The 8744-nt window shown below is 43.6% G+C and overlaps 2 pseudogenes; both read left to right on the forward strand.

Annotated features, from left to right (window-relative positions):
* The window catches only part of LOC102477553 (baculoviral IAP repeat-containing protein 2-like), an 8889-nt pseudogene extending 7003 nt beyond the window's left edge, over window positions 1–1886 (forward strand).
* Window positions 1887–6529: 4643 nt separating this feature from the next.
* Window positions 6530–7242, forward strand: LOC102471822 (RNA polymerase II subunit A C-terminal domain phosphatase SSU72 pseudogene; annotated as a pseudogene).
* Window positions 7243–8744: the final 1502 nt, after the last annotated feature.

Here is an 8744-nt window from a genome sequence, read left to right on the forward strand (position 1 = left end):
CAGTGATTTCTTGTCATCTGATGGATGGTGTGTTTCTTTCAAATTCTTGAAGTTCAGTCTGAATGTTCAGGAGCAGGCAGAAAGGGGTGATCTAGAATCTCTTCACCATTCTGTTGTGATCACTGGGACAGCAGATTCAATACATACTGAGGAATATTTTAACCCTAATAGTATTTGGATGTTTAGCTACAGTGCCCTTAGATATGTCTAGAAACACATTAAATGGATATTGGAGAGTGGAGAGACAAGAAAAAGGGAAATAAAAAAAGAGAGAGAGAAACAACAACAAGAAAAGACCAAAAAAAAAAGGACAAAAACAGACAAAAATTGTAATTACTGTTTGCCTTTTTAAAAAGTATCACAAAATAGAAAACCACGTGGCGCGCTTGCACTCGCATGCGATGTGAAATACCTAGTTTGGAGGAGCCATGAGGTATCTTCTTCTGAAGGCCTGGCCTCTCCTGCCTGGGTGGGAGGACCAGAGGGGATTATTAACAAGATAAAAGGTGGAGCTGAGAGCAACAGAAAAACTTTACCTTTAAAAAAAAATTGTAAAAAGGAAAAAATTATTTAAAAAATGAGAAGACAGAAGCAGGGAGAGACAGAGACACAGAGACAGAGATAGAAGGCCAGAGGGGCTCCCTTCCATGCTAGCTTGTTTGCTGGAGGCTGAATTATCAGTAGAAAATAATTTCTCGTGTGCCCTAAGATACTTAGTTCACAGGAGCCATGAGGAATCTTCTTCTGAAGGCCTGTCCTCTCCTGCCACGCTAGCTTGTTTGCTGGAGGCTGAATTATCAGTAGAAAATCATTTCTCGTGTGCCCTGAAATACATAGTTCGCAGGTGCCATGAGGAATCTTCTTTTGAAGGCCTGGCCTCTCCTGCCTAGTTCGCAGGAGCCATGAGGAATCTTCTTCTCTCAAGTGCTGGTTTTTATTCTGTGGGGCACAATGATGTCAAATGTTTTTGTTGTGATGGAGGCTTGAGCGGTTGGGAATTTGGAGATGACCCATGGGTAGAACATGCCAAGTGGTTTAAAAGATGTGAGTTTTTCATACACATGAAAGGGCAGGAGTTTGTTGATGAGATTCAAGCTAGATATCCACATCTTCTTGAACAGCTGGTGTCAACTTCAGACACTCCGGGAGATGAAAATGCTGATCCACCAATTATTCACTTTGGACGTGGAGAACGTTCTTCAGAAGATGCAGTCATGATGAAAATACCTGTGGTTATATCTGCCTTGGAAACGGGCTTTAGAAGAAGCCTGGTTAAACACACAGTTCAGAGTAAAATCCTGCCAACTGGAGAGAACTACAGAACGGTTAATGATACTGTACCTGCACTTCTTCGTGCTGAAGATGAAAAGCGGGAAGAGGAGGAGAGACAAGCAGAAGAACTGGCATCAGATGATTTGTCATTAACTCGGAAGAACAGAGTGGCTTTCTTTCAACAGTTGATGTGTGCTTCCTATCTTGGATAATTTTTTAAAGGTCCCTGTAACAAGAATATGATATTTAAAAAAAAAAAACAAATACTTTTACAAGCAAGAGAACTGATCGATAGTGTTTTAGTCAATGGAAATGCTGCAGCCAACATCTTCAAAAACTGTTTAAAAAATAGATTCTACATATACCAGAACTTATTTGTGGAAAAAAATATGAAGTATATTCCAACAGAAGATGTTTCAGGTTTGTCACCTAAAGAATAATTGAGGAAGTTACAAGAAGAAAGAACTTGTAAAATATGTGTGGACAAAGAAGTTTCTATTGTATTCATTCCTTATAGTCATCTGGTAGTGTGCCAGAAATGTGCCCCTTCTCTAAAAACATGCCCTATTTGTTGGGGTATAATCAAGGGTACTGTTTGTATATTTCTCTCATAAAGGAAAGAGAGGCTATGTCTTAGCCTACATAGAAAAGTCTTTAAAATATTGTTGAAGAGGCTGGCAGGTGGCATGGTGGTTAAGGACGCTGGACTCCCACATGGCCGACCGTGGTTCAATTCCTGGATCTGGTGGCTTGCTTTCTCACTGTCTCTCTCTCTGTCCCTCTCTGGTCAAATTAAAATAAATACATAAATAAAGTTAAATGAAATAATTCCTAAAAAAATTATTGAACATTTGAAGACATGTGTGGTTAAAAATAAAACAATGACTGATACTCTAAACAGTAATATTGGTATTTACTCTGCTTTGATACTAATAATCTTGTTTCAAAACAGGTAGTGTTGTTTATCATATTTAATCTTGTTTATTTGCAAGGGAAGTTATGTGTTTGATGAACTATATTGGTATATATGTGAGAAAATCAGAAGAATTAAAGGAATAGTATCAGTGGTTGTGGTGCAACATTTCAGGAGCTAGGGATTTAGTGTTCTTTCTACCTTAAAATGAATGGAAACGAGGAATTCTGAAGTTCATCAGAGTTGTGCCAAACTGTCCTTGGTGCTTTTCTCTATGTTGTAAAATAAGGGTTTTGATCTTACTGGTAAGCAAGCTTTCCTCTACTTTGTGGTAAACATCTTAATAAAGTGTGTTAAAAGGATTTAGTCTAAAAAAAGAAAGAAAGAAAGAAAGAAAGAAAGAAAGAAAGAAATAGTTCCTTAACTGTGTACTGACAACTCGTATAGTAACAAATCCTGACTTTTTCATTTACTAAGAGAACATACTGAAATAATCTCTTTGTAATCAAGGATCCCATCAAGGATTTAATTTGGTTAAATTATCTGTTTTATTTTATGGTTTGATTTTATCATGTAAACAGAACATCAGGCTGGCTTCTATTTTCTCATATGCATTTTAAATTTCATGCCAACATAAGTACAGTTTCTGTCTTAATACTCATTTGTTCTTCATTAATAACATCAAAGATTAAATAATGGTATTGTGTATGCACTCTTAGTAAGACCACTGAAGGCATCCATATCTGTCATGAACAAATATGTAATGAATTTTATTAATAAATAATACTGAATACTCTAAGTGACTGTGTGGTTCATCAGTAATATTCTCAATAGAATGACAGAAAAACGGGGCCAGCGGGTCGCATGGTGGTTAGGGGGGCTGGACTCCCACATAGCCGACCACAGTTCGAGTCCCGAACCTGATGGCTTGTTTTCTCCCTTTCTCTCTCTCTATCTGTCCCTCTGTGGTAACATTAAAATCAATAAATAGATATGTAAGTAAGTAAAGATAAATAACATAATTTAAACATTTTTTAAATGACAGAAAAATAAGTAAAGACTTCCCAGCTCTCAACACCACAACATGGGAGAACAAGCCGAAGCGTGACTGTTGGTGGGGTACAAGTGCTTCAAACAATACAAGGACCCATGTGGGTTCTGATACACATTTTTCATTTTCAGAGGTAATTTGTTTTGTTTTGGCCATAGGGCACATGTGCTCACTAGAGAAAGACGGAGAGAGGAAAAGTGAGAAATCATCCCCTGGAGGGATGGAGATGCCACAATATTTCTCTATTCTCCTCTTGCAATTTTTGGACACACATGCACACAAGCCTGAATTGATTTCCAAGCTACCAGATCCAGGACTGACCCACAGAGTTAGCCACGTGGGATCTAGCACCTTAAACACTACATCACCTGCTGGCCTCATTCAAGATTATATATTGCATATGTGTGTGTGTGTGTGTGTGTGGGGCCACATTCAAGATTATATATTGCATGTGTGTGTGTGTGTGTGTGTGTCTATGATTTTTTTCATATATAGTGACTGTACACTCTAGAGATAGGGTGATCACACACACACACACACAAACACACACCACAGCAGGGATGGCCATGCCACAGTCCTTCCTCTTTCATTCTTCTCTCAGGATTATGGGCGGGCAGGCAGGCAGTTATAGGTTCCCTAGGTGATTTTCAAGCCACTTAGGGACTACAACAGTATTCCACCATGTGGGAATCCAGACCCTTAACCACCCCACCACTTGCTGCCCCCACAATTTCATACTTACCAGTACACCCAATAACTCATGGTTAACAAAACCCTTCAAAAGCTCTTTTTCCAATATAATTGCATACTTAATTTCATTTCTCTTCATTATTTTTTCATTTGCTGAGGCACCCACCAGAGTGACAGACACAGAGAGCAAAAACAAGCCACCAGGGTGAGGCCTCGAACCGCCGTGAGCCACATCAGAGCCCAGTGCCTTAACCACCGCGCCACCTACCGGGCGCCTTCCACAGCCCCTTGGGGGCGACTGAGATCCCATGCGCCTGCGCAGTCGCACAGGGCCCCCGCCAGGCGCTGAGGAGACAGGCACACCCCTCGCCTAGGGTGGCGCACTCGCGCGGCCTCTCCTCAGCCCGCCGCCTGGCGCCTGATCCTTGCCGGGTGCCGCCAGGGGGAGTATCAGTGGTTGTGGTGCAACATTTCAGGAGCTAGGGATTTAGTGTTCTTTCTACCTTAAAATGAATGGAAACGAGGAATTCTGAAGTTCATCAGAGTTGTGCCAAACTGTCCTTGGTGCTTTTCTCTATGTTGTAAAATAAGGGTTTTGATCTTACTGGTAAGCAAGCTTTCCTCTACTTTGTGGTAAACATCTTAATAAAGTGTGTTAAAAGGATTTAGTCTAAAAAAAGAAAGAAAGAAAGAAAGAAAGAAAGAAAGAAAGAAAGAAAGAAAGAAAGAAAGAAATAGTTCCTTAACTGTGTACTGACAACTCGTATAGTAACAAATCCTGACTTTTTCATTTACTAAGAGAACATACTGAAATAATCTCTTTGTAATCAAGGATCCCATCAAGGATTTAATTTGGTTAAATTATCTGTTTTATTTTATGGTTTGATTTTATCATGTAAACAGAACATCAGGCTGGCTTCTATTTTCTCATATGCATTTTAAATTTCATGCCAACATAAGTACAGTTTCTGTCTTAATACTCATTTGTTCTTCATTAATAACATCAAAGATTAAATAATGGTATTGTGTATGCACTCTTAGTAAGACCACTGAAGGCATCCATATCTGTCATGAACAAATATGTAATGAATTTTATTAATAAATAATACTGAATACTCTAAGTGACTGTGTGGTTCATCAGTAATATTCTCAATAGAATGACAGAAAAACGGGGCCAGCGGGTCGCATGGTGGTTAGGGGGGCTGGACTCCCACATAGCCGACCACAGTTCGAGTCCCGAACCTGATGGCTTGTTTTCTCCCTTTCTCTCTCTCTATCTGTCCCTCTGTGGTAACATTAAAATCAATAAATAGATATGTAAGTAAGTAAAGATAAATAACATAATTTAAACATTTTTTAAATGACAGAAAAATAAGTAAAGACTTCCCAGCTCTCAACACCACAACATGGGAGAACAAGCCGAAGCGTGACTGTTGGTGGGGTACAAGTGCTTCAAACAATACAAGGACCCATGTGGGTTCTGATACACATTTTTCATTTTCAGAGGTAATTTGTTTTGTTTTGGCCATATGGCACATGTGCTCACTAGAGAAAGACGGAGAGAGGAAAAGTGAGAAATCATCCCCTGGAGGGATGGAGATGCCACAATATTTCTCTATTCTCCTCTTGCAATTTTTGGACACACATGCACACAAGCCTGAATTGATTTCCAAGCTACCAGATCCAGGACTGACCCACAGAGTTAGCCACGTGGGATCTAGCACCTTAAACACTACATCACCTGCTGGCCTCATTCAAGATTATATATTGCATATGTGTGTGTGTGTGTGTGCGTGTGTGTATCTGTGTTCGTGTGTACATATATGTATATCTATATAATATTTTTCTAATAGAGTTGGTGTACTCCCCAGAAACAGGGAGATGAAACACACATACACCACAGCAGGGATGGCCATGCCACAGTCCTTTCTCTTTCATTCTTCTCTCAGGATTATGGGCCGGCAGGCAGGAAGTTATAGGTTCCCTAGGTGATTTTCAAGCCACTTAGGGACTACAACAGTATTCCACCATGTGGGAATCCAGACCCTTAACCACCCCACCACTTGCTGCCCCCACAATTTCATACTTACCAGTACACCCAATAACTCATGGTTAACAAAACCCTTCAAAAGCTCTTTTTCCAATATAATTGCATACTTAATTTCATTTCTCTTCATTATTTTTTCATTTGCTGAGGCACCCACCAGAGTGACAGACACAGAGAGCAAAAACAAGCCACCAGGGTGAGGCCTCGAACCGCCGTGAGCCACATCAGAGCCCAGTGCCTTAACCACCGCGCCACCTACCGGGCGCCTTCCACAGCCCCTTGGGGGCGACTGAGATCCCATGCGCCTGCGCAGTCGCACAGGGCCCCCGCCAGGCGCTGAGGAGACAGGCACACCCCTCGCCTAGGGTGGCGCACTCGCGCGGCCTCTCCTCAGCCCGCCGCCTGGCGCCTGATCCTTGCCGGGTGCCGCCAGGAGCCACCACTCGCGCGCCCACGCTGGTGTCTCACGTCGCACGGCTCGGCGTCCGCCCGTCCGCGCAGCGGGCGCGGCGCCGGTTCGCCCGCCCTGAGGCGCCTCAGTCAGAGCGAGCGCCTGACAGGCAGCGTCGCGGTCGCAGAAGGGTCGCTGCCGCCATGTCGCTGTCCACGCTGCGGGTGGCCGTGGTGTGCTCCAACAACCAGAACCGGAGCATGGAGGCGCACAACCTCCTCAGCAAGCGAGGGTTCTGCGTCCGCTCCTTTGGCACCGGGACGAGAGTGAAGCTCCCGGGCCCGGCCCCCGACAAGCCCAATGTCTACGACTTCCACACCACCTACGACCAGATGTACAAGGACCTGCTGCGCAAGGACGAGAAGTTGTACACGCGCAACGGCGTCTTACACATGCTGGGCAGAAACAAGAGGATCAAGCCCAGGCCCGAGCGCTTCCAGACGTGCCCGGACGCCTTCGACCTGATCGTCACTTGTGAAGAGCGAGTCTACGACCAGGTGGTGGAGCATCTGAACTCCAGAGAGCAGAAGACCTTCCAGCCGGTGCACGTGGTCAACCTGGACATCAAGGACGACCAGGACGAGGCCCTCCTGGGCGCCTTCGTCATCTGCGAGCTGTGTCAGTGTGTCCAGCGCTCGGAGGACTTGGCGAAGGAGATCGGTGAGCTGCTGCAGGAGCTGGAGGAGAAGAAGGGCCGCACCTTTCTGCACACGGTCTGCTTCTACTGACGGCCGGCCGGCTGGCCCAGCGCCGCCCCTCCCGGAGCCGCCCCCGGGGCTCCCTTTGGTTCACACCTTGCCTTCCGGGCCTTGTTTTCACTCTGAGCGGCTGTGCCGGTGGACTGGACGGTAGTATCACCCGGATGAGCGGCGAAACCTACCAGATGAGAAGCTGTGCCTAGATGCTGCCCCGAGTGATGAAGGGTTTTCTCTGCCCCTTTCACCTGTGACTGGGACCATGGTTCTACACGTTAGTTTTCGTTCACCCAAATAGGGAAACACTGCCTTTTGGATGTTTCCTCTCAACCTATGGGTGCCATGAGTTGTGTCTGCCTGGGCTTTCTTCTCCCCTAACAGGCTGAACTGTACAAAGGCCTGAGAAACAGAACTGGCTGTATTTTACAGCAAAGGTCCCAATACTGGACGGTAAATAGAATCTGCTGTTCGGAATATAAGCTAAAATAACAGACCATGGTATTAGCATACCAATGGTAGCTGTTTACTAAATTAAATTTGAAAATTCTCTCCAGGTCAGAAAGCCAGCAGATCCTGGCCCCTGTTCTGCATTCAACTCCACCAATGGAGTGGAAACCTGCTGTTTAAAATGTTATTAAGTAATTTTAACCAGTAATATATTTTCTTGTTATGTCTTGTGTAACTATTTATTTATATTTTTTATTTTTAGATTTTATGTCATTGGGGACCAGCGGATGGTGAAATGGCTACATCTCAGGACTTCCATGTAGTTGACCACTGTTCTAGTTCTGGATCCTGTGGCTTAAACCCACGTCAAACCCGTGTGTTTTCGTGCCCAGGATCCCAAAGGAGTATGGAGAAGAAGGGATTGCAGTGTGGCCATCCCCCATGGGATGATCACTCACTTTCTGTCTCTCTGTCTCTGTCTTTCTGGCGAGCACACATGCCTTATAGCAAATACCTCTCCAAAAAAAAAAATTTATGTCATGGGTCACAGGTACTCGCTGGAGAGAGACAGAAGGTGACAGAGAGAGAGAAAGTGAGAAATCACTCCCTGGAGGGAGATTATGGCTTTTTTGCAGTCCCCTCTCCTCTAGTCTGCTCTTGTTATTTTTATCACATGTGCACACGTGCCTGGCTTCTTTTTAATAGTTTTCTAAAATTATTTTATCTAACTTTATTTAGTTATTTTTTAATTTGACTAGAGAGGGCACATGCACTTACAAGAGAGACAGAAAGAGAAAAAGAGAGAGAGTGGGAAAATGAGAAAGCAAGCTTCCAGGTCCAGGACTCATACCATGGTTGGCCATGTGGGAGTACAATGTCCTTAACCACCACGCCACCTGCTAGCCCCATGGTCTTTTTTTTCAGACTCCTGGGTCTGTGACTCAAACTACACAGATGGCCATGTGGAATCCAGCATCTTTACCACCATGCCACCTGCTGGTTTCATGAAATTATACATATGCACACAAACACACACATATATGGGGTCATTGGAAAAGTCACGACGCATTTTTACACAGAAAAATACATCATGACTTTTATGATGACTATTTATATACATCTTTTTTTTTTTTTTAGATTTTTGCCTTATGTTAGGGGGCTTTCCACAAAAGGAAAAA

Source organism: Tupaia chinensis, unplaced genomic scaffold, assembly GCF_000334495.1.
Source record: "Tupaia chinensis unplaced genomic scaffold, TupChi_1.0 Scaffold143793_1, whole genome shotgun sequence".
In the NCBI taxonomy this organism is placed as follows: Eukaryota; Metazoa; Chordata; class Mammalia; order Scandentia; family Tupaiidae; genus Tupaia; species Tupaia belangeri.